This window comes from Lepidochelys kempii, chromosome 9 (genome assembly GCF_965140285.1).
Source record: "Lepidochelys kempii isolate rLepKem1 chromosome 9, rLepKem1.hap1, whole genome shotgun sequence".
Classification (NCBI taxonomy): Eukaryota; Metazoa; Chordata; order Testudines; family Cheloniidae; genus Lepidochelys; species Lepidochelys kempii.
This window is the reverse complement of record NC_136388.1, coordinates 36,177,924-36,204,274: the sequence shown is the minus strand read 5'-3', so window position 1 is coordinate 36,204,274 and position 26,351 is coordinate 36,177,924. Positions and strand designations below refer to the sequence as shown.

Below are 26,351 nucleotides of genomic sequence, written 5' to 3'. Positions count from 1 at the left end.
AAGCCCAAAGCAGTATGCAAAGAATTACAAAGGGATCTCACAAAACTGGGTGACTGGGCAACAAAATGGCAGGTGAAATTCAATACTGATAAATTAAAAGTAATCCACATTGGAAAACATGATCCCAACTATACATACAAAATGATGCGGTCTAACTTAGTGCTGAAACAAGGTGCTATGTGAGAAGTATCTAATTACTTCTAGCTGATCCAAGAAAACAATAAGTTTTGCCTACCTTGTTTTAAGTCAATACCATCATCTGGCTCTGAAAGCACCTTTTTCAGTTTTTCTTACCCACTCTTGTACGGCACCAGGATCTACAGCTTCTGAACTTCGTATTTTTGGTAGCTGATCACCGAGACTCTAGAGCTACCAGCATCTAGCCACAATAAATAATTTAGCCAACACTTCCAGCACTTACTTGCTTGGCAACTAATCTTTCAATTCTGAATTAATGGGAAGATTTTGAAAACCACCAAAGGAGAGTAACTTGCAGTGTTTCATTTCACGTTGGCTGAGTGAGGATTTTGTTATACGTTCCCTCAGTTAATGATTTTGTTTTACGATATATTCATTGTGGAAAGCTGTATTAATGCAAGGCTACAGTTAAGAATTTAAGCAGACAAAAATTAAGACATACAGAATTATAAGTTCTTACATCAAGGAGAATTATTATATTTTGTATTAGTGGGAATGTTATTTAATGTCTTAATAAAGAGGTGCAATATGGCCAAGTTGCACTTTCTGTGGGACCGCATGTTTGAATTTCATCACAAGAGCACTTAAGTTCCCATCCATATTATATCATAGTTTTGTTGCATTTGGGTATCTTTGGATTGTCTGGAAAAGAAAAAAAAGAGCGGGAGTTATCACATATACAAGTATGACTGACCATTAGTATAACACAAGATGGAAATAATGTGAAAAGACCCTCCAGTTTACACCTATATAACACCAATTACATCAGTTGTGTTGCACATGTTGAATTGAGGGAAGAATTTGGTCTGAGGAACAGCTTCAAAGGTACAGGAGTTATCTGCATACTCTACTCATGAGGGCATTCTGTGCCAAAAAAATTAAAATTCAGCACACAATATTTTAAAATTCTGCACATTTTATTTGTCAAATAAATGTGTAGGCTCCAGCATGGCATAGGGGAGCACAGGCCACTGGCTGCACAGAGGTGGGAGATCACTGTACAGCTCCCCACCTGTTTTCCCCCCACCCCCCGGGACACAGATTCAGCAGAGAGGCTGCACCCAACCCTGACGCAGCACAAGGACTGGGCCTGCCCCAGAAACACTCCAGGGCCCTGCCCCTCCATGTGAGCAAGCAGGCTCAGCAAGGCAGGATAGAAGTGTGGAGGGACTTAGTGTGGGGGGATCCAGGTGTGGATTGAGAGGGTTCTGTGTGAGGCAATCTGGGTGTTGGCAGCTCTGTGGGGGATCCAGATGCAGGAGGTCGGGGGCAGTTCTGGATGCACAGGGGCTTGTTGGGGGTTCTGGATGCAATAGTAATGGGACTCTGAAGGGGGGTCCAGGTGAAGGTGATTGGGGGCTCAGCAAAGGGGTCTGGGTGTGGGGGGGCTAGAGCTTGGCAGGGTGGTCTGGGTGTGGGGGCTCAGTGGGGGGTCCAGATGCTGAGTGAGTGGGACTCTGAGGTGGCGATCCAGGTGCAGCTGGTTGGGACTTGGGGTGGGGATCCAGGTGTGGGTGGCTCGTTGAAGTGATCCAGGTGCAGGGGAAGTGGGGTTCATGGGGGGGGAGGTGAGGCTCAGCAGGAGGGTCTGGGTCTGAGGGGGTCTGGATGCACAGAGGTTGGGCAGATGGGGGAGCAGCTCCCTGTACAGGGATCCCTCCCCCTGCAGCTGAGGAGCGATGGGTGCAGGAAGTGGGGAGGGGGAGTTTGCAGAGCTTCCTGCAGCCAGGGGAGAAATCTGGGAGTGGGTCTGACCTAGCCCCAGATGCTGTGCAGGGGAAGAAGAAGTCTCGTCCTCCCCAGCCCAGCCAGGACTAGCAGCCGAGCCCCCGGCGCAGGGTAGGGTTGCATGACTGCTCTTGTGGCTTCCCTTTGCTTCCCTGTCAGAAAGTCATTTTTCTGCGGGGAAGCAAAGAAATCTGTGGGGGACATAAATTTTGCGCACACATAGTGGCAAAGAATTCTTTCCGGAGTAATACTCAAGACGTCAACAGTCCGTCACTTTTCATTCAGCATGCATTGGACTAGATTTTTTTTAAAGGAAATGTTAATGTTGCAGAAATTGCTGGTCTACACCCTCACATCATCAAGGAAAGTTTCCTATTTGCCTTGGGCTTTCTTGAGCATTGTGCAGCATGGGGCAGATCCTCAGCTGGTGTCAATCAGCGTAGTTCTACTAAAGTAAATAGAACTACACCAGCTATGAACCTGAACATGTATTTTTGTGGATAATCCACAGGCATGCCCAAAACATGATTTTCTGACATTTGTAATTTTGGTATTTCTAATCCAATTTTTTCTGATATAAAAAGGCATTTTTCTGAAACAATGTGATAAAATTAACATTTTGAAAACAAGTAAGTTACTTACCCATGTGTAAAAATGTAAAAAGCAGAATTTCTCTCCCTGCTCCACACATACTTTAATGATTGAAATATGATTTTCAACAGTTTTACCACATTGGAGCTGTGAAGAGGTAGGAGAAATTTCAGCTAAGAGGGTAAGCAATTGCTAAAGTTGTTATAAATCAGTTTCCAGATGCTTAAAACTATAGAGTCATTAGTGCAGCATTAACATTTCAAGCAGCTCTGGCTGACTTTGCAGCAGAGTCTAGTGTCCCCAGGATGTAGGAAGCAATGGCCTTTCATTATTTTTTCAATCTAGATGTTTCTCATTATACATCAGACCTTGCCTTGTGATATATAGGGGCCCCTGCATTTCTGCAACCCTGGAGATACAGAGTTTCTTAATCTTAGTCAGCAAGAGCACATTACATTTTGGTTGGGATGTCTTTCTTTTTGCTATTTTCATATCAAATTATTGTCAAGACACTAAAAGATGTCCTAGCTGTTAAAGACCCTATTCTCCTTGCAGTTGATGGATGCACTTGCCCTTGAACAGAGCTACAGGGGAACACTGGGGGTGGGGAGAATGAAGTAGCAAGCTCAAGGATTGCCAATGATAAATACCTTACCAAAATCAGGAAAGAGCAAATGGTCAGTTTTTACTATGGTGCCATAATTTATACTATATTTGACTCTAGTTGGATGCAGACATCAAAGAAAATACCCATTGCCTCTGTCATAAAGAATCAGCATGAAAAGTCAAGTATTCAGCCATTGGATAGGCATATAGGCATCCTGGAAACTGAAGTTCACTAAGTAATAGGCATTGTCAAAATAAAACCGAGGGGCAGTCCCTGCTTCATGTCAGGGATTGCCCTACACCCCCCGCCCCCCAACACACACACACAGGTTTGTGAACTAGTTACATGCAGTGTTGCCAATTTAGTGATTGTTTGGAAATCTGAATTGAAATTGAAACAATATACACTTTAAAAATATATAAAGTGTGTGATAAACTACATGTATCTGAAAAAGTATAATAGATTTGAAAAGTATGAACATAGACTAGCTTCCTTATACAGCTGTTGTTTTTATGACCATGTCAGTGCATTCATTTCGGTGATTATGGCCACCACTGGTTCTCCATTTGTAAGGTAACTCCCTTCTCTTCATGTGTCAGAATATTTATACCTGCATCTGTAATTTTCACTCCATGCATCTGAAGAAGTGTGTTTTTTACCCACAAAAGCTTTGCCAAAATAAATCTGTTAGTCTTCAAGGTGCCACCGGACTCCTCATTGTTTTTATTAAAAAGTAAGTTTTCAACCATAATTATAATTTTGTATGGACTTCCTTAAAGACGTGAGTCGGGACACTTCCCCTCCCAAGTGCCAATGGGGGTTAAAAAGATGCTTACATTTGCCAGTTTAGCTAATGTGTAGCAGCAGAAAAACCCAGTTTGAGAAGCACTGCCAAAGTAGCAGTTTTATATTGTTGTGGTTACCCAGGGATCCTAAATAAACCATATACAATGTGATATGTTGAATATCTTCAGGTTTTTTTATGTGAAGTGGAGATTATTTTGCATTATATAAATGTAAATGAATTAGATGACAAAATCAGCTTGATATGTAAATATCCTTTGTGTTTGTCTCCGTGACTACATTTGAGGGTATATTCTGTAACTTGGGCATTGTGTTTCTGGGATAGTAATATAATTTACAGAGTTTTTTTTTTAAAAAAACCCCACAAATTAGATATTTAGGGCCTGATTTAAAGCCCATTGAAGTCAGTGGGAATATTTCAATTGACTTCACTGGGCAAAGAATCAGGCCAGAGCTAGTGTGTGATTTATGTGAAAACTTTACTTGACCAGTCACAACAGTATGCATCATGGACACTATGGGATTTATTCTCTTTTCAATATCAATTCATGCATAGACCCTAATGTCCTCTGTCAGTAATTTTAATCAGAAGACATGAACATACTTCAGAGGAAGAATAGACCATTATTCCAGTTACCTACTGAAAGGAGCTGTGCATTGTAAAAAAGTCAGGAAACATCTCCAGAATGGTGACCCTACCACAGGCAGAATTTAAACTAAGCAGCTTCCCTCTGAAAGCAGAAATTTTGGGGGAAAAGTTCTATGCATTAGCTCTTGCTAATGTTAACTCACTCCCCGTGCTGAAAAAATGTATCTTACTTTAGTAGGTACTTCAGGTAAGTATGAAGATTAATATTCGTTTATGTAGAAGTGATAGGTTCAGGCTTCAAATTTGGATAGCAGGGCTGGGGGGGTGTTAAATTTGGGGTTACAAGGATATAGTCCATTTGTAAAATGGTTGAGGGGCCCAATTCTGAAAACATTTACAACTGTGTGTAGTGCTTTCTGCTGTAAATTGTGCCATTTGACATTATTCTTGGTAGTATTTTGCCCAATAAATAGTGTTTGAAAGATCTGGTTTGTATTTTCTATTTGGAACCCACATTTTGAACCTTTTCCCTCAATGCTAAGGAGTGTTTTGGTTCAGTTCACCACTAATTAGAAACAAAACCTTTAATGTGCAAATACATTGTTTTATGTTTCATTGTGTTTGGATCTTCTGCATTATAAGATCTCACATTGACACAGTGAGTTAATTAATTAAACTCCAGCTCTGTTATGGCTGCTTATAACATGGCTTCTTCAGCCTCATGGCTTCCCAGACAGTTCCCCAGGAGGTGTCTCTTCCAAACAGTTCCCCCCAGGCAAGAATATGCTCCCTGAAAGTGTCAGCTAGCATTTTTGTATGGTTACATGCCTAAAAAAGTAAAATCATGTAAATTTATTTTTGCTACAGCATGAAGTAGGGTTGCCAACCCTCCAGGATTGTTCTGGAGTCTCCAGGAATCAAAGATTAATCTTTAATTAAAAAATATGCCATGTGATGAAACCTCCAGGAATATGTCCAACCAAAATTAGCAAGCCTAGCATGAAGTCAGCTTTCCTCCATCACTATATGGTAGATAAAATACAATAATACTTCCACTCTCTCAGAACTGAATCAAAGACTTCCCCCAGCATTCATTCCCCAAAGGTAAAGAGGGAAAGATAAACATCAAGTCAATTTATTTTTGCTTCTGAAATTTTAGCTTGTCAAACCTATCAAAACTACTGGTTTTCCCAGTTTTACTTGAAAGATGCCCAATTCACTGCTTTTTTTCTCTTGTAGGGCTCTGACCTCAGTCAGTGGGGATTTAGGAATGTTAATAGCCTTAGCATTAAAATGTTTAAAAGTAATCTATTTTCCTGAAATCTCTCATAATTTAGACTATCCAAAGCCAGATTCATTAGCTTTTTTCCATTACATTTTAATAGTTTCAATGTATGACGCATTGTACCGCAAATACCACCCTGTAACCCCTATGTTCATCATCTGTATATGGTTGTGATATTTCATACAAACCATGAATTGTAAGGTACCATATGCAAGGTCATGATCTGCTGAAACCCACTGTTCTGTCAAAATATGTATATTATTAGTGTGTATGAAGTTATGAGATTTTTCTATACGGTTGTTATTGAAATATGTTGTGAGTTTGGGAGATGCCCATTGCTAGTTCTCCAGTGATAACAAAGGTGGTGACCCACACCCAAACGGGTGTTAAGCAACCATCAAAACCATTGACTAACTGGGGAATTGTAAACAAGAGATTTACAATTCTATAAGAGACAGTTGCACAGGCACCATACAATAAAGATTGCTCAATTCTGTGACTCAGCAAGGCCCACCAGGACATGCCTGGGCCAGTATATTCCCTGGGATATGAATTGAGAGTATAAAATAAGGGATAGTGGCATCATGAGACCACCTCTCTTCTCTCCCACCTACTCTGAAGGCAACAAGAATGCTGGGAAGACAAAAGACTTTGAACTGAGGAGACTGATCCCAGGCTGAGAAAGAAATTTAGCCTGTGAGTTGCCTGTAATACCCAGTGGGGTCAGAAAAGCTGTTTGATTTAACTCTTGCTCAGTCTGATAAAGTTTGGAATTTAGACTGTGATTTTACTTTTATTTCTTTTGTTACCATCTTTGTCCTATATGCCGCTTATGATCACTTAACATCTATATCTGTAGTTAATACATTTATTTAAATACTTTATCCTTACCAGTGAGTTTGTCTAAAGTCCTTGGGGAATCTGCTCAGATTACAAAAGCTGGTGCATGTCTACTATCCTTTGACGAAATGGTGAACTAATTAATGAGCTTGCATTGTTCAAGAGAAGGTCTTGAGCAGTGTAAAATGGTACATTTCTGGGTGCAAGGCTGCGGGAGTTTGCTGGTGTCTCCCTCTGTATAGTTCATTAGTGGCTTGGAGACATTCATGCAATTTTAGCTGGGTGTGTCTCTGCATGCTGGTGGCTGAGTGATAACAGCGCCTAAAGAGGTTTGCTGTTTGTCACTGGTAAAGCATTGTGAGAGAGAGAGTCCCGGCTGGAGAGTTAAGGGAGCACAGTGGCCCCACAGTTCCATGTTGTACCCCATGGGGTCCCGTCACAATGCAAACAGACTTTTGAGGGGAATTAAACACTCTGCTGTAGTGTTTGCAACCCAAGCTTTGTAGCTATCTGAGAGCGCATAATAACTGGAAATTGGAAGTGACTAGTGTGGTTTCATCATCTGAGCTGAAAATACTGCAAAAAGTAAACAAGAGAATATAAAACACAAGTACAGCCATCTCACTGTCCCAGAGTGCCCCCTCAGCATTGTGGCATTTCTGCCTCATCTCATTCTCAGGACTCCTTTGGTCTCGTTTGGTGACTTGACCATCTGGCCAGGTCACACAATAATGCACCCCTTCCAGGGTTTCAGCATCCCATACCAAATGTCCCATAAAACTCAAACTATCCATACAACATTTTCCAACCTTCAAGGGCTCCTCTTCATTCCTATATCTTTTAGAGTAGGGGGGTTCATGTACTTCTTCCCAACCTCCTCCAGCAAAACTAAAAAAGACCCCAAACAGAACCAAATACCATGCAAGCCTCTGCCCATCTCGGGGTTCAGCTTTTTTATTCTGGGTACTCCCCTTCCAGAACACCAACCCACTGGGTTGTCTCCTAGGGTCTGACCCCTTTGTCAAGGCCACCACAGAAGATCAGTCCAGTCCTGTAGCTTTTATTTCTATCTCCTGTCCCTAGCCCTTTGCCAGAGCTCTTATTGGCAGGTGATCCTGAGATCTACTCTCTGTAGACCTCCTCCCTCCTGGGGCTCTTTATTACTGCTCTGTGAGCCTTTTTTAAAATGAAGACAACCCAGCTTCTGCTCAGTTGGGAGTTATACCTAACACATTGTCCAGGTACCACCAAGTGGGCTAACTGAGCCCTCAGACTTCCTTTAACCTTTTTGCTGCCAGTGTGGGGTGTATAAACTCCACTACAGTAAAGTTTAATATTCTTCCAGTTTTAGGACACAATCCTGCACACAAATTAAACAACCCATAGCCTCATGGAGTCCCACTGAGTTCAATGGAACTTCCAGTTGGCACTCCATGCTGATATGCCTCTGTTTGCAGGATCTGGGTTTGAATAATCAAAAATGTTATTGATAGAACTAGAAAATAAATCTGACATGATTTTTAACCCAAGTGTCTCCATTTAATCTGGTTCATCACTTCATGATCTTGCAAAACCATATTATTCATTTCCTAGCTAGATACCATCATCTTGTCCTCTGCATCTGATTTATTATACATAGTACCACTGCACAGTCCATAAAGGTTATGTTCCCTACAGTACATTATACTCTGCCATTCTGTAGGCATTCTTTCTTTACATGAAGATTTAGGTTGTTCTTGAACATAGGCATGAGCTATTACAGTAGAATGCATCCTCATGCTCACTGTGATTTTCTCTCTATAGTGAAGAATTGCAATTCATTTGGGTTTCCTTTCAAAGCCTTGGTTTCCCTAAGACCAGGGGTTCCCAAACTGTGGTACATGAGACATCTTCGGGGGAGGGGGCAGTACATGGGAGAAATGATGTAATGGTAGATTTTATTTATTATTTTATTTATCGCATTTTCATAATAGGAAACTCAGACAAAGCTTTAAAACTCTGTGGGAATTTGTTATATAAAATACTGCAGTTAATCTAGTTAGAGATGTAACAATGAGAACGCAGAGACGCTGACATACAGAGCCCTCACCTCCAATCACCGTACAGCATGGGTTCAGTTGCCCGGCATTTGTCCAGTCTAACTGAGCTCAGAACTTAGTGGTGAGGTTTTTTTGGTTGTGTACATCATATCATAACAGTGAAATATGGACAGATGGCTAAAGAGAGGTCCCAGGACATCAGAGAGACAAGATGGGTGAAGTAATATCTTGCATTGCAGGGGTTCTCAATCTTTTTCTTTCTGGGGGTCCCTCCCTCCCACCCCAACATGCTTTAAAAATTCCATGGCCCATCTGTGCCACAACAGCTGTTTTTCTGCATATAAAAGCCAGGGCCAGCATTAAGGGGTAGCAAGCAGGGCAATTGTCCAGGACCCTACGCCACAGGGGGCCCTGTGAAGCTAAGTTACTCAGGCTTCGGCTTCAGGTGGTGGGGCTTCGACTTTCTGCCCTGGGCCCCAGCAAGTCTAATGCCGGCCCTGCTTGGCAGACCCCCTGAAACCTGCTTGCAGCCCCCCAGTGGTCTTCGGACCCCTGGTTGAGAACCACTGTTGTATTGGACCAACTTCTGTTGGTGAGAGAGACAAGCTTTTGAGCTGAGGAAGAGCTCTTCCAACAGAAGTTGGTCCAATAAAAGATATCACCTCACCTACCTTGTCTCTCTAACATCCTGGGAACAACAGAGCTACAACACTGCATACAACTGTCTATGAAACATTCTGTAAACTTAAAAATGCAGTAGTGTAGGAAGTACAAGGTTCAAAATGTGTTTAATTATCCTCACGAAGGCCAAGCCTACCCAGTGTTTTTGTACCCATTTATTTCTGTTAGGGGGTGACTTTTACAAATATACTTAAATCAGTGCAACCTCTAGTGTGGACATAGTTATATTAGTATTCAGATGTCTTTTAGCAACATAGCTTATTACTGTAAATATACAGGAAAAAATTCTGCTGATAAATACCTTTATACTGGTATAACTGTGTCCACACTAGGGATGCAGTGCTTTAACTATACTGGTTTCAAATCAGTATAGTTGTACCAGCACAAAAACTCTGTACATATCATCGTTACTGAATGAGCTGCATTTTGGACCCCGTAACAGTCCCTCTCAGGTGATAGGTTTTACCACTGTCACCTCTCTGTGGGTGGAAGCACATAGCTCCACCAGTCTCAGACTGGCAGACCTCTAACTGTGTTTATACAACAGGCCCAGCTATGTTTGGCACCTGTGAGCCCTCTTCCTCCAGAGGGCTATGATGAGCAACAGATTAAATTCACTCAGAAACAGCTTCTTCAGAACAAAGCATTTACTCACTCAAAGCATTTATTCAGGGGGGCTGCCACATGCAAGCAGAGCAAAGACAGCTTTGTACTGCTGGCGTTTTCTTTTATGACGGAGGAGGCAACATATATGCTGCTCTCCTTCCCAGGGTGGGGAAGGAGGGCAGCAGTTTGGAGGGCAAGAGGGGAACTTTGTCCCACCCTGCACTACAAGGTTCCTTGTCCCAGGCCTTTAAAGAAACAGTATCCTGCATTTTCCCGACCACCAAGCACTATTCTCCCTGAATCATCTTCCCCTCTATCAACATACCTCTACCCTTCACTAGACATTTGTCTGCTCTAAGAATCTCAGAACCTTTAAAGGAATGGCCATGGACCAGTGGTTGACTGATCCTAGTCCCCACTTCCCTTAAAAGGCACAGTCCTCCTGTTACAATCTGCTGTCATTTCTCTTTTAAAAAAACTTTACTTTGTTGGTATTGTGCAATTTTTAGAAATTCTTACAAAAATGTTTGAAATGGAACCTGCAAGGAACATAGTTAATAATTTTTTAATGTTCTTAAACTTACCTTGTGCATCGGGATGACTGACTAGAGGTGTATGTTGTTTCAAAACATTTTTTCTTTATTGCCCACATCCAAGATGTATTGCTGAAAGAAAAATTGGAATGATTGTTGGATAAAATTTGGTTAATGAAGTACTGTATTACATATAGACAGAACCTGTCTGAATCAGGGTTTTTTCCTTATCACCTTTACAAACTTTCAATAGTATAAAATAACCCAACAGATCCTACACTCTCAGTTATCACATGGATGGAAAACTATAAGAATCTAGATGGGAGGGGATGAGATTGGAGGAGATGAGAATGATTGGCTAGATAGATTAGATCATTTTAATGTGACTTTAGCAACATGGGTACCACCTTAAAGATTTATATAAAAGAAAAATATTGGATTTTTGAGTCTATCAGTTTGCAAGTTCCACACACAATAGAACCTTATTAATGTGTACATTGCCAATTCAACAATAATTCACACAAAATACATTGTTTTTTCCCCATAGCACAGACTTAGAAGCAAAACACTTTAGTAAGGTCTTATATGACCAAAACCTTTACAGAATACATCTTGGAAATTCAGAGGTGGGCGATGAAAATGAATCATGGAAAAACATTCCTATGAAGAAAAAGTAGAAAGCCTAGGACTGTTTAGCTTAGGGATGAGATGAATAAGATGGGACATGAGAGAGGCGTAGAAAATGAATAGTATGGTGAAGTTAGAGTAATCCTATTAACTCTTTTAAAAAATATAAGAACAAGGGGATATTCAGTGAAAGAGTCAAAAAAAAAGGTTAGCATTCATATTGATTTTGGGAATAGCCATACATATATTAGATGGAATTTAAAACCTGTATGTATAAGGGACATAAATTCTAGTATCTCTGGGCAGAAACCAACCAACTAACTGATGAGGTTAGGAATAAACTTCCTCTGTGGGCAAGTTATTCCACAATTGTCACTATGGTTTTTTTCATCTTCCTGTAAAGCATCTAGTAAGGACCACTGTCAGAGTTATGCTACTGGACTAGATAGCCCATTCATCTGATATGCCTTCATAACAGGATATCCATTATATAACCATAAGATTAATATTCCTTTTATTTATGTTAATATATAACATCTTATGGGATTTTTAAAAACACTCAACGTTGGGTTAACTGCTTTCATTTAAGACAAGAGTAAAACTCCCTCGGCAGCAGAATTAGGCCAGCACTAGTCACTTTTGAAAATCCCATCTGTCATGGTTACAAGATTAGTTGTATCTTTGACTTCTCTCTCAGTCTCTCCATAGGCACATCTTTCAAGTGACAGTCCTACAAGTGCAGTTCTCTCAGAGTGGAATCCCACAATTCATCCTCAGCAGGTCCAGTTTGGCCCCTGAAGGAGACTTGTCTTCATGAGCTGTGACCAGTAGGTGAATGTGGTAACACAGGATAGCTTCTTCAAAACCAAGTATGTATTTATCCACAGAAATCAGAGAGATACAGCTTAAAACATCAAGAGGGCTACACACATCCATCTTACCTAAGAGTTTAAGTAGGCCTAACATCCCAGACACTCCAACATCTGGGAATGGAGCACAGTCTCCTTGCCTCCAGACACTGCCTCTCCCCTGTCATCAGGTGCTCAGATTTTTATAGTTCCAAAATCTTTTGTTCCAGTGTTTCTATCTGAAGACTTCCTCCTGTCTCAGTGTAGGGGAAGGGAAGTCTACCTCAGACAATACAACAAGAGTTTGACACCTGTACTGTCCCCTTAAAGACCAGTAGTAGGCATTAACTAAAGCCATTGACTGTCTTCCTGCAGATGTGCAAAACCATTGAGAGGAACCCATTTAGCAAACAGCATGATAGTAATTAAATAAACAGAAAGAATAAAACATATTCCCCTTGTTCTGCATACCATACTTTGACAATAAATGTCCACAGCATCGCTCCAAGAAAATACATTGATACAATTCATGAAGCATTTACTTAGGGTGCAGTCTTGCACCCATGGACATCAATGGGAGTTTTGCCATTGGACTTCAATTGATGTGATATGGATCTCAGTTTTTAATCAGTCTCTAATGAGAATTCTGAAAGTGTAAGGATTAAAGCATTTGGTTCATTGATAACAGTCCAATTCCAAATTCCAGTCCTTTCAACAAAACCAAACCAAATATGATGTACTTGCCTTCTTATTGATCTTAACCCATTTTAGATTTATACCGAATTACTATACTTTTATTTTCAAAATGTTGAGTAAAATTTGGATAAAGGCTTTTTATGCCATACTACACATATCATGTACAACACCTGGATAACATGATAATATTAGAAGTGCTGGCAAAGTTTAATAAAGAATAACAGAAATGAAAGATAATTCCATAAGGTCACAAATTTAATTTAGGAACATTAATAACACCATGATCAGAATTCAACTAACCTGAAATCCACTTATGCCTTTCGCACACTACTTGTTACAGATAACAATAAATGTAAGACTAGTTGTCATGATACCAGCAAGTTTCAGTTCTATGCTCCATGCCATACATTCTTCTTCCATAGTAAGCAAGTTTTGCCATTTGTGGAAGCAGAGTGGGCCAAGGTCTTCTGGCCTTTCTATTTTTAGCTGCTGTTTTTCTGTGGTACTTTATACAAAGAGTACTTGGCATAAAGAGTTGCGTTCCAGGAGACTTTTTTTTAAACACACAAAGTATTTTAAAAGTCTTTTTTATTTTTCCAGAGTCAATGCAGTTCTCAAATAGCTCTAAACTGTTTTCAGAGGTGAAAGTAAGCTGGTCCAGTCTGGTACAGCAAAGTGGCCACTGGTATACGGCAGGGCTGCTGATGCGGGTGGGGGCAAAAGGGGAAGCTGCCCCGATGCCCAGTGATTTAAAAGGGCCTGGGGCTCCCGGCAGTGGCCAGAGTCCCAGCCCTTTAAATTGTGCCGGAGACCTGGGGCACCTGGACAACAACTACAGTACCCCGGGGCAGAGCCCTGGGCCCTTTAAATTCGCTGCCGGAGCCCTGGGCAGTGCAGGCCAGGCAGCGCTGAAGAGCTGGCTGGGGGAGTCTGGCCTCAGCCCCACCCCTTCCACCTGAAGCCCCGCCCCTTCTGGGGACCCAGAGTTGTGCCCCCCACCTTTCCCAGGACCCCGGCCACCCTGTGTACTGGTAAGTCCACGCTGCATCCCAGAACAGAGCTATGCCTTTAAGATAAAATCTAATCCTTCCTTTACAGACAAACTTTCCTTAAAAAAAATAAAAACACTACCACCAGGATTCGAACATAAGCCACAGCATCACATGATCCTATTGTGAGCTATGTCCTCCTTTCCCTCTGCCTCTTATCCATGGTTTGTCATCATCATTTATCTTGTACCATGTAAAGCACTAATGTTCTGGAGGAACTGCTCCTTGCTAAAGTTCTTCCACCAAAACGAAAAAAGAGTTAAGATGGTTTCTCTGCTTCCACAGGAGTTCAATCCCTCTCTGAAATTGACAGCCTGGAAGCTACAAAATCACCCTTGCCAGCAATGACTTATCCCTGGCTGGGGCTCAGAATACTTTGGAAGAGTGAACTGATATAATCTGGTACACTGCAAAGCATCAAACAACCTGAATTTTAACTAAAATATTCCCATGGTAGAAGAATTCCAGGCCCTCCTCTCTCATCCTCCTTCAAGTTACACAAATTGAACAATGTGCTACAATATAAACATTTCTCAGACAGAAGGTATAAACACGCCTAGTGAAGTGCACTTAATAGACGTTTGTTTGCCAAGTAGTGTTTCATCATTCTCATTCTTCTGCTAAGGGAAAGCGTTTTTAAGTGGGAAAACAAATGTATATAATCTCTATTGTAACACACACATACACACACTCCACTCCCCTGTCAGCAAGCACACACACCCAGGTTCTCAGGGTTTATTCACAAGAGAAAGGGGGAAAAGTTGTGGGAGCTCCTTGTTAAAATATTGGCTGCACATCAGTGGTGTAAATGTAGGCCTGTAGCCCTCAAACATTTACACAGGTGAGTAGTCCCAATGAACTCAAATGCATAAGTATTTGCAGGGTAAGTGCCCAGATTGTCAGCTCTTTGTAACAGGGTCCCTGGCCAGATTCTGACCTTACTTACACTGGTGAGAAAAAGCCTTGAATAGCTTTGCTGCATCAGATTAGAATCAGGCTCCATGCCCGATTTGTTTGCAAAATGCCCATGAAACCCTATAAATAATAACTAAAATCTGTATGTCTTTAAGTAACCACGTGTGGTTTACAAAGGGCAATATGTGGCTAGGCAAGTATGCCATAAATTGGCAGTACATTGATTTTAACTCAGATCTGGATATATAAATAAGCCAGTTTTTTCCCTATTTGTTCCTTGACAGAATAGTTGTATTAAAAAAAAATGCAGTCTTTTAGCCATCAAGCCTCAGAGTCAACAGGAGGTCAAGCTCAGATTGTTAACTCATATGATGTAAATTAAAGTGGCAGACAGTGTGAGCAGATTACACATGGTACAGACATCTGATATTGTCTCTTTCTGATGGATTGCTTCAATCATTTGGAGGAATGATAACATCTATTAATAGAAGTACTAATAGAGTCATGGTACAAAAATTCTAATAATGTTAGAAAGCAATTTGTTATAAGATGAAAGGACAGCTGGGAGTGATATTTGTGTAACTTTTAAAGAGAAAGCATTAACAAGAGTGCAACTTATGATATCATCAGGTGACATTAAATAGTTCTGTCCTAATGGTGCTGACATTAACAAATACCAACATATCTCCTGTTGTACTGCATTCTGAAAAAAAATCCATGAAAATTGAATTACAAATATTCTGTTCAGGGCACTTTGTATACACACAGCCCTAAAAAGGTAACTAGAGAAAAGAGACAGTTACCAAAACACTTAAGACCCATATCTGATTCTGCAGTCAGACACACAAGTGTAATTACCATTCTAATCAGTGGGGGTTGTATATGCATATCTGAAGCAAGAATAAGACTCTTAAGAGGTAGAATGAAATTTCTGTATGTTAGTGAACTATTGATCTTAGTTGATTCTAATATACTATGCGACTGATCAAAAGCTGATAAATGTCAATGGAAGCCTTTCCATTGACTTCAATGGGTTTGGATCTGGCCCATGTACATAAACATGCATGTATGATAACTGTACAATTTTAATATTAAGGGCCAAATTCTGCCTTCAGATGCACACACACGCACACACACACAGCTCCCATTGAGTTCCATGGGATTCACATGAAGGCAAATGGAGGATAAATTTGGCCACATAGTTTTAGAGTTTTACCAATAACTACCAGACCTTTTTTATATATCTACATTTGATTCATCTCAAGCACTCACCACTACCACCCACACACATGCACCTTGTCATAGTAATCAAATCAAAAACAGAAAACAAAAGAAAAAATGTTTTCTTGTTACATCCTCCAGCAAAAACATCCAGGCAATACATATCTTGTTCAGCTTTTGTCCTCATCACCTTTGATCCTAAACCAGAGATTTTCTACTGATGATGCAATTCCAGAATGGTTTCCAAATCCCTCTGAAATCTTTGATTTGTTTCTAATCCATAAATAACTTTTCTTTTCATACGCAGCTGTTTGTATCAGATCTTCAACATACTCCCACCCTAATGGCCAGGTCTGTATTTCCAGTAAACTGAAGGATTCTTTGTTGGCTACTTAAATGTAAACCATCCAATTTGTCATGCTCATATGACCAGACTGTGGCTGAACTTTGTGCAGGTTTGTAACTAGAAGGATGAAGTGAAAGGAGAAATCCTTCTCCTTGTGCCTTCAACCCTCTAAGTACAGTGTCTTCTCCATTCTACAGCTCCCTGCAGCCCCAATCTTTCCTCAACATCAGCCAGCTGCAGAGAGGGGAGAACACTAGACAATCCTAAGGATTTGTACAGACATTTAGTGAAAGACAGGCCCTGCCTCAAAGAATTTATAATATTATTTGATGACAGCATTCAACAGGTAAATGAAATTAACTAGCAGGGGATTGGGGAAAGGAGGGTGAGGAAACAATACATGTTTGTGCATCAAGGTGTGTGCCTAAATTGCAATAAGTAAATCAGAGGCAGCTGGTAACTACTAAACATGATGGCCCTTATCAGACAGATCTGAGAATCCTATGACCCATCTTCATCCTTCTTTTTCCAAAATGTCAGTTGTCCCCAGAACCTTTCTACAATGTTCTCTGTATTTGTTCCTTCATATATTTCCCTGGGTTTGGTTGTGACTTGATGTAGATCTCATTACATATTCTCCCTCTAGTGGCCAGCATCAGTGCTTGTTTCACTAGGGCATAGTAGGCACCTGTCACTGTAAGGAAACATGATCACATGCTCTGCCTGACTATACTACGCTACCTTAACTTACCTCTGCTTAAACTCTTCTTTTAGCTGCTGTTCCTCTTACAACCCTCCCTTCCAGCACCTTAGCAGGTCGGATGTCTGTTTAGATTCTCTTACACTTATTAGACCAGATCTCAACTGAGATCTGGACCGTTTAACCCACTTAGATGGAACAAAGAGACCATATTCTATTCCGAAATAGCCATCAGGTAATTCCCAAGGCACAGGAGCACTTCCTCCTGGCATAAAGCTGGCAGAGATGGCTTCTGCTCTTGCCCCACCACCTCTCTTGCATAAGAATATGCCGGGAAAGGAGGAGGAAGGATCATGGCAGAACTGTGTTCTATTATGTCTATCCTCCACTGACATAGGGTCCACTGAGGATCTAACTCTCACTGGGACCAACACAGACCAGCTCTCAAAATCATCATGGAGCTGTAACCACAGAATTTAGCTCACTGAGTCTTATTAAGGGGCGTAAGTTAAAGGTTGTTGATGAAGGTGTCACCTGGAGGAGTCTACAGTCTAAGGTGGAATTCATATATTGAGGCGATTGGACATGGTATGCTGCAGCATATTGTCACATCTGAATTTGGTCTGTATTGTATAAAATGAACACAGAATAAAGGGTAATTACTAATAATTTTGGTTTTAAAATTTGTTTTGTGTAATTATAAAAGCAGGATACCTATGGCTCTTATGTTTTCCCCCCATGCTCCTGAAAATTGAGAGATTTGTTTTCACCTTATATTTTATCAGTGGGATCTAATCAGGGAGCTATGAAGCTTTTACATTAGTAATTAGTTTTTTCATTTCCCCAGCCTCACTTCTAAAGTTCTGTTTCACATTGTTCAGAGCCTCGCTCTGATTGTGTGTTTACACAACATACTTCACTGGGAGCTGCTCTAGGAGAAGTAGAGTTGGGGAACACATTTCCTGTCTTTTACCAACCATTAGGGCCATGCTTATTGGGCACATGCCCTCACTGGGGTTAGCTCAGAGCACTACATTTGCCAGAGTTCCCAGAGCGATAGGGCACAGACCTCCACAGAGTGGAGGGGATTGTTATTATAATAGTGCTAAAGGCTCCACTGTGTGTACAGGCATGACACAAAAAAGCCAGTCCTTGCCCCAAAGAAATTACAAGTTTGGTTCATGACAAGACCCATCAAATGGATAAGAGGGCAGAAGAGAAAAAGGGAAAGATAAGGGAACAATAAAACGAGCACAGTAAGCCATAGTCACAATCACCAGCTGTCTGGCCATGGGGATGTAAGTGAGACTGACTCCAGGGCATCCAAGCAAGCGTCAGTCCAAAGCTGGCCCTCAGAGTCATTTCCTTATTCACATAGGTTTTTTTTCTGCTAGGTTAAGTATTTTCTTGTACTCTATATCTATCTCTTGCAGTTAGTGATCATTTTCCTCCTGTTGTCTCAGAATCCTGTCTATTCTAATGACAGTGTTTGTGACAGACTCTCAGTAGGAATACTTGTATGGTGTACACTTTAGCACATGTACAAGTGTTTGCAGGATATGCGCCTAAATTGAGTCCCCAGCCACACCAGTGCAGCCCCACTGTCTCCAGTTGCACAGCTGTAACCAACTGGAAATTAGTAAACCATTATGTTGACGATAGACCTAAAGGAATGGGAGCCAATGTCCTTTCTGTTACCCCTGCAGAGCAGGATTTACAGGAGTATAAAGCAGACAACACATTTTGGCACTAAAGTCAGAAGCTGTAACTCTGAATACGAATAGAGGGCAGATCTATTGAGTGGGAAGGTGCCATTGTTATATACATCACTTTTCAGATTGGAACTGCACTTTAAATACTGAAATATTGCATGAGTGTAACAGTTAAGTGACAATGTACACACCAAAAAAAAAAAAAAAGCAAATGCAAGTACTTAAGCTAAGGTTGTATTAGTGTAGTTCTGGAGATTTAATAATGCAAATATACCTATATTACAAGTATATATGATACAATATAAAATACACCCTACAAGAATATCTATATCTATATATATATATACACACACATATATATATACACATGCGCACACACAGAATGCATCTCCTAGACCTCTGGACTCAGTAGCTAAATGCCAAACTGTGAAAAGAGATCTGTAGCATCAGCATCTGTCTACTTGGCAAATTTCCTAGGTAGCTGGATTTGTTGCATTGGCTTTGCTTCTAGGTCTATCACATGATTAGACTAGTGCTATGCTTTCTGAACTGCTTTGTCTTCCTAAAGGCCATTTCTTTTACTTTTCTTTGGAATACAAAATATTTTCTGTTTATTTGGGAATAAGACACCACACATTTCTTGTGAAATATGCTCTTTTGAGATAAACCAACAGCTGACATGACAGGCAAACCTCAAGATGACTAATTATTAGAAAGAGTGTTTATCATTAACACCACATTAATTATTATAACTCTCTGCAGTTACAGTTTATCATTCAATGAATCCTTGACTGTTATTTTTCAGGGATATGGTCAATTTAAAACTTATAGGCCCAATTCATCACTGTGTTACATGGGCATGAAACTGGAACAACACATACAAATTAGGCCCCATATATATTTGTTTGTTTACAATATAAATGTAGTAGAGTCTCCCCAAGCCCAGCATTAGATCACCCCGCCTTTCTGCCTCATTTTCCCCACTGTCATATAAATCATGGGCCAACTGACAGGCCAATGCATCAGCAAAGCTCCCAGAAGCATCAATACTTCATTCCCTTTTCTGAGGGATACATTTATTGTGCAAGAAGCATCAAGCAAGACAGGTGAACCAGGTCCTGTAGCATGGCTCCTTCTAAGTCCTCTGCCTCAGAAGGTGTCTACTGAGTCCTGCACAGCGAGTATCCCCAGTCAGATCTTTTACCTCCCTGACCCTGGCATGGAAAGTTCCCTTCCAGATCCTTTCTTTTACCCCCAGGGTCTACTACAAGCACTTCCCTGTAGCTTTTACCCTGAAGTGGGTAGCTTGTTGGCCTTTTAATCTCACCAGGAGGGAAGCAGCTGATTAGTCACAGGTGGCAGCTTAAACCCAACTCCCTTAAAGGACCATTCCACTCTGTAACACTAAGTTATTAATAGCATCTTAAATGATTAGAAGGAAAAGAATATTAAAAATCAATGTACTTGTCACTATTTATACTCTGTTTAATTTTTTGCATTTCTCTCAGCTTGGGCAATAAAAATCAATAAAGATAGGTTCAGGAGGGTTTATTTTATAGCAAGCTTCACTTTCAGATTCTTAATGCTGCCAACTTTGGCTTTCTAAGCGGTTGTCTGTGCTGCTCATTGTTTATATTACTCATCTTTTGTTACTAATAGACCCAAAGCGCAGTGAAGTCAATGGGAATCTTTCTATTGACTTTAATAGGCTTTGGATCAGGCCTTCTCGCCCCAACTTGTTCCATGCATGACCTTCTGGGCCTGCACAAAGCCACATTACAACTTGCAGGGCTGAAGCCTAAGACTGTAAATGCTTACTTGCAGGGACCAAAGGTAACTTTTTAAAATGTGCCTAAGTGACTCAGGAGCCTGGATGCCATTTTCAGAAGTGATTTAGGCCCAATTTCTCAAAGGTATTTTGCTCCTAATTGTCATTGAAATCAATCTAAGTTCGGAGCCTGGTAGGATTTCACACTTCCTTTGCACAGCATTAAATGACTACACAAGCCCACAAGGTACTGGAGGACCATGCCAATTCTCTTAGAGGTACAGCACAGAATCTCACCTCCTGTGTCTGAGCATCCAAGGCAGAATTTAGCCTTTGTATTTATGCTTGATAATCTTGAACATTTTCTCCATTCGGAAAGTCTCCCTTTAAAAGAAGGAGTTGGCTCACTCCAGATCTTTTGTTACCCTACTGCCCTCACCTCAATACAGCTACTTTCTTAGAGAACCCCACATCCACTGTGTTAAGTTCCCACTTTTTTTCCAGACTCAGAAACATAACTTCAGTGAGAACCTGAAGCCCTATAAACTTCAACACTGGTTACAATCAATGCTTAGGCTTTTGGGTATCTATGTTGTGCTAGTCTCTGTCAAGATCATTTCTATATGGTGCTCCCGCTCTCAGGCAAATGCATTGTGATCCACTTTGAGGTTAGAAGATGCAGTTAGCAGTACACTCCTCAGGAAACAGAATGCTCAATTTTCACTGTAAAAGAGACAAACTTTGGCCTTAATAGGAGCCTTGTTTTTAACAACATAACAAACTTGCATTGGTTGTTCCTTCATAATTTGATGTTATTTTTTAAAACAATTTTTACTCCAGGAATTGTTTAGTCTATTTTTATATCTTCTTATTTATTTGTTTTGGCTAGGTACCTAGCAGATTAGACACCTCTGCTGATTCTCGTTTTTCTTTTATTCTGTGCCTCTTCTATCATGCTGAACGCTTAGCAAACATCTTATTGGAAAGGATACAGATTCAGCTGTTTCTGATTGCTACTTTAAATTCCTCACACTACTCCTTATTTTGTATTTGTTCAATAAATGGTCTCCCAAAAGCATGCTATCTGTCCCCAAAACAAAAAAGGGCATAGGGTAACATTTTCATAAGTGCCTTAGTCCCATTTTCAAAAGTGACCTGGGGCCAGATATTCAAAGGTATTTAGACACCTAAAGATACAGACACCTAGTGGAGTTTTAAAAATTGTCAAAAGGGTTAGAGCCCAGATTTTTAAAGGTTTTTAGGCATTGCTGAGCTCAGCGTCTAGAAGTAGATGGGATTTAGATTCCAAAGTCCCTTTTCAAAATGAGATTGGTCTTGTTGCATCAAGAGCCTTCTTCAGCAGCAGCAGAGGAGAGGGTAGTATTTACTGCATGCAGAACATTGTTTAAAAAGGGAAACAGAAAACTAATGAATAAAATGTGGATTTTAAGCTATTTTAGATTCAGGACTTCCATGCCCCATGGAGTGAGTTTCTTACTTCACATTCTGGGACTTTGATCCTGTGTTTTATTTTCCTGATATATTCTCAAAAATGCCTACCCAATGTTTTTATATTCTTGTGATATATTTTCCGTCTCTATACAACATACTGTCTACCCGATTCCTATGGAGCCATTTTGTTAAATCAGGAGTTCTCCATCTCTCATCTAAACATTATTTTATTTGCTAACATTAGGCTCAGATGCTCTCAGAGGAGAAATCTTTCAATTCTGAGCTTTTGCTAATATACTTAAGGTACTATAGGAGATGTCTGGGCCCCTGCTTTTGTGATATTAATTAATACGGCTCTTATTCCAGAATTCTCTGGGTTAGAGTAGTCCCAGAACACATGCTTATAATTTCCTCCTGAGCTGAAAATGCTCCAGCATAAATTACTTTCTTGTGATCCCAATTTGTGTAAGTGTTTGGGTGTCCAGTACCATCTGTGAAGTGCACTGAATTGTATTTCCTTTAATTTAACAACCCTTGTTGATGAATAGCTCTTAACCCATCTCCTGATACAATTTCCTCTAAGTATTAGACCCTAATCCATCTTCCGTTGCCTATTTTAAATATGGACATCATCCGCCCCCCAGAGAATGACACTGAGAGGCTCCCAGCTCCACCAAACTAATGCAATATTCCACATTGCTTTCTCTTAGCTGTCCTTAGCCATGCTATCCAGTTCTTTATTTATTTCTACTATCAGGTCACTGATCACTTGCTGCTCTTCAGAAGCTTTTCTTTTTCTTGACCTATCCCCAGCAACATTTATAATGGGCGTCAGGTAGAGCCGATATGGTACCCCATGATTCTATGATTTGATTACTGGTACAGAAACTAAATGGACAGAGCTGAGGAATAAGAAACAGAATCATGGTTCTGGACAATATTTTCCTTGGGCTTTTTCTACTTAGCCCTTCAGTCAAAGATATCACCATTTCTAAAGCACTCGTCACTGGGAAAGGCAGATCACGATATTGCAAGCTAGGCCTGCACTGAGTACATTGAAATGGTTCCAGTCATGCATGAAAAGCCAGTGCCGGGGAAAAGAACCATGTGAGAAGCTCCGTTTGGCTTCCTTCTCACAGAGCTGTGCTGTACATGCAAAGCTTTTCCACATTCTCTCTTCTGGTCTCTGATTATATATATATATATTAATTAGACAGGTCTATGTATACCCATATTCAGATACTGACTCATATTGAGTTAAGCAACTCAACTACTCCCACAATTCATTGGCAATAAGGGCGCTAGAACCTGACCCATAATAATTAGACATGGGTCTAGATCACAAGGTTAGGATTTGGATCTGACTTTCTTGAAATTCAGGTCTAGGATTGCAGTTCAGGCCCATCTTTAACTATAATTCAACACACCTCCAAGTACATTATCCTACCCTTTGTTGCCCGTTTATTGCCCTCCTTTCGTTTCAGGTGTCTTTCTTTATAGATCATTTAACTGTTGTAACTAAGATGTGTCACTTATGCTGTAGATCGATAACTCTCATTGAAATAATTGGTTCACAGGTGTTAGCCTAAATGCAGTAAGACGTTAATAAACAAACAAATATAGTACTTAAGAGTTCTGTCTTGAGGTCTGATCCTACAAACCCTTGTGCATGTGAGTAGTGATTAGGTCAGTAATCCTATTAACGGCAATGGAATGGCTCACAGGAGCAAGGGCTGGCAGGGTCAGGTCATTGCCATGGTAGTAATGCTCATCCCTTTCTTCTCTCCTCTCCCAGGAGCTAGTCCTGAGATGCTGTGTCCCCTCAACTCCCACTGAAGTTACTTGCAGTTGCATGTTCTATAACTCATGCATTCGATTTCTTATTCTCTGACCAGAGATCCGATACTACTCCCCTTTATCTGAAATGACAAAATGCCCTCAGGATGTAAGATTGGGCTCCTAATTAACACTCTAACTCAGGTCTCAACTTCCATGCACTTTCCAACCTCCAAAAGTCCTTGTTTTAAGATTTCACTCTGCAAATAATCTTGTTCTTAACATTATTTTGTATTCCAGCAGTGCAGGCCAATCTTTTGTAGGTGCTAGATGCTCTCAAGTCAAACTGATGTCAATGTCAATTAAGGGCATGATTTTTAAAGGTACTTAGGCACCTAAAGATGCAAATAGGCACCTAGTAGAGTTTTCAAAAGCACCTTGCACCTAACTACCATTGAGATCAATAGGAGTTGAGTGCTTTTGAAAAACCCACTATGTACCTACTGGCACCTGTAGGTGCTTAAATACCTTTAAAAATCTGTCTTGAAAGGTGCACAATATCTTAAAAGAGGTTTTTAGCACCTTGCAAAGCTGGAGCATATATTGCCTGTCATTCTAGAAAAAGTTTGAAATTCCTAGTGTCTTGGTATCCTGATTTTTCCTTTTTGCTAATCCATCCATGCATGCACTTTTTGTCATCAGGAACTCAACAGAAACAAATTGGGCCTGCATGAAGAATAAGTCTGCCTACACAGTGATACCTTGCAAACTGTTTTCAAGTTTCAAGTTTTATTCATTATTTTGCCCAAGCCAGATAAAAGTTTGCTGAAGCTCTGAAAGTAACACTACACTGAAGGAAACAATTGGTCATGTTAGTAGCTTTGCTATTTGATGCTCATTTTTGCTGGACACATGAAATCCAACAGTCATTCCAAGATTCTGTAACTCATTTGTCAGGTTACATTAGGAAAAAAAATTCAAAACTATCAACATCAAACCGAAAGAACATTTATCACCAAAATAGTGATTACACATATAAAAAGCTGAAAACAGAGCATTTAAATTTATTTAAACTCTAATGCTTGAAAAAAATATTGCTAATATAAATGGGCTGCCAAATCTGTAGTTCCTTGATGCGTCACTAGGTTGCAGCAGAGTGCTGAATACAGTCTGAAATCAACACTAAAAGATACCTTCAAGGCAGGGGATTCTCTGATAAAATGTGTGTGAAGTCAGCATGGCAACACTTAGCTATCTGGAAGATTTTGTGCTAAATGGACTTGCATATCAAGACCTTGGCTCAATATAACACACACACAAACATACACCTTTCCGTACTGTAGTAAGAACTGAATGTTGTGAATATTAATCATACAGCCTCTTTGCTGGCTTATGGAAGGGCAATACTGACTCTGAAATGTGACATTTTCTTCTATTTACAAGGTCCAAATACAGGACCAAATTCTGAAGTTTGGGTTTGTTTGATTAAGGATTGTGGATTTTTTTTTCCAAATTGCTGTATGGGAATCCAGCAGTTTATGAGAAATTAGATTAATTTGAGAGATGTGGCTGTACAAACTGGTGAACGACGCAGATAAAAAGTGAAATTTGGCAGAAAAGAGCCTAATCTTTGATAATAAAGCCACCATATGAAATTGTTTCTCTCTTGATGATGCATTTGGATATCAGAAGAAAGAAACACTATTTCAATCAAAGCTCTCAGCAGTTATTAGTGGAATCTCTGTTCCCGTCAATTGTTCTTTTTCTCTAATTTGGTTGTAAGTAATAATTCCACAGCTGTGTCTTGTGAAACCAATTGCATATCTATAGGTCTCTATATTTAGATTGCATACAAACACACACAAAAATTAACAAAGATATAAAGAATGCTGCTTAGCCTTTAGTAAAATCATACAAAAGAGCTAATGAAGCTTATTCTAATAGGCTATGCAGAGTGACCAGCTGTAAACCTGCATTTGTATTCCACAACGGGATACTCACTGTTGAGGAGAAAGTTACTCTTCTTCAAAAGAGATCAAGTTACTCTTTCAAGGTATCACATGAGCAGGCAGCACCAGTTCCTTGCCCCCATAAGAAACATGATCCAATGAGTCAATATATCTCATCTCAAAGCTGGTACTGCTCCCCAAAACAGCAAAGCTTCATGTGGTAAACATGGTACTCACTTTTACTCATTGGCTTTCTAGTTTAAACCAAGTAAGGGTTTAACTGGTTACCTAAGCCTGTCCAGTACTACAGGTGTGCTGGTGTCAGAGGTGATGATGGTATTCATGCATTCCTCCATAACTCCCTGATCTCTTCTAGCCACCCACATCAGCAACCACCCAATCCTCTACATGTATCACATCCTCCTCTTACAGTCTTTCTATTTCTGCTTTGTTATGTGGAATGACAAGCTGAACCAAGTGGGCACGAATTCCAAGGGCAAAGAAAAGAGCTTAAGGCCTAGCCTCTTGGTAAATGCTACTCTGCCATCCACTTAGACATGGAGCCCTTAGCCAGCACCTTCTTATATTATGCCTAAGCTGTTCCTTGTCTGCAGTAAAAAAGAAGTTCCTTCTCTGGTTGTTCCATACTATTTTGTCAGACAGTTTATATACCAGTGTTGTAACACTGAAGTCAAATTTAAAATCAGATTTTAAAAAGGATATAGAAACATAAGAATTACCTTGCCATTTCAGGCCAGTTACACCTGCCTACTGTCAAATCTGTACACCCA

The 26,351-nt window shown here is 40.3% G+C and overlaps 1 long non-coding RNA gene across 2 annotated transcripts; it reads right to left on the bottom strand.

The window, feature by feature from the left end:
• Window positions 1-450: 450 nt before the first annotated feature.
• LOC144930856 (uncharacterized) lies at window positions 451-26,351 on the bottom strand. 2 transcript variants are annotated; one of them, XR_013636314.1, is made up of 4 exons: window positions 26,301-26,351; window positions 10,553-10,633; window positions 2,569-2,664; window positions 451-840 (listed from the first exon to the last, which is right to left on the bottom strand). It is a non-coding gene; the product is annotated as an uncharacterized LOC144930856 (long non-coding RNA). The 2 variants fall into 2 exon arrangements; XR_013636315.1 differs by lacking the exon at window positions 26,301-26,351 and adding an exon at window positions 25,613-25,806.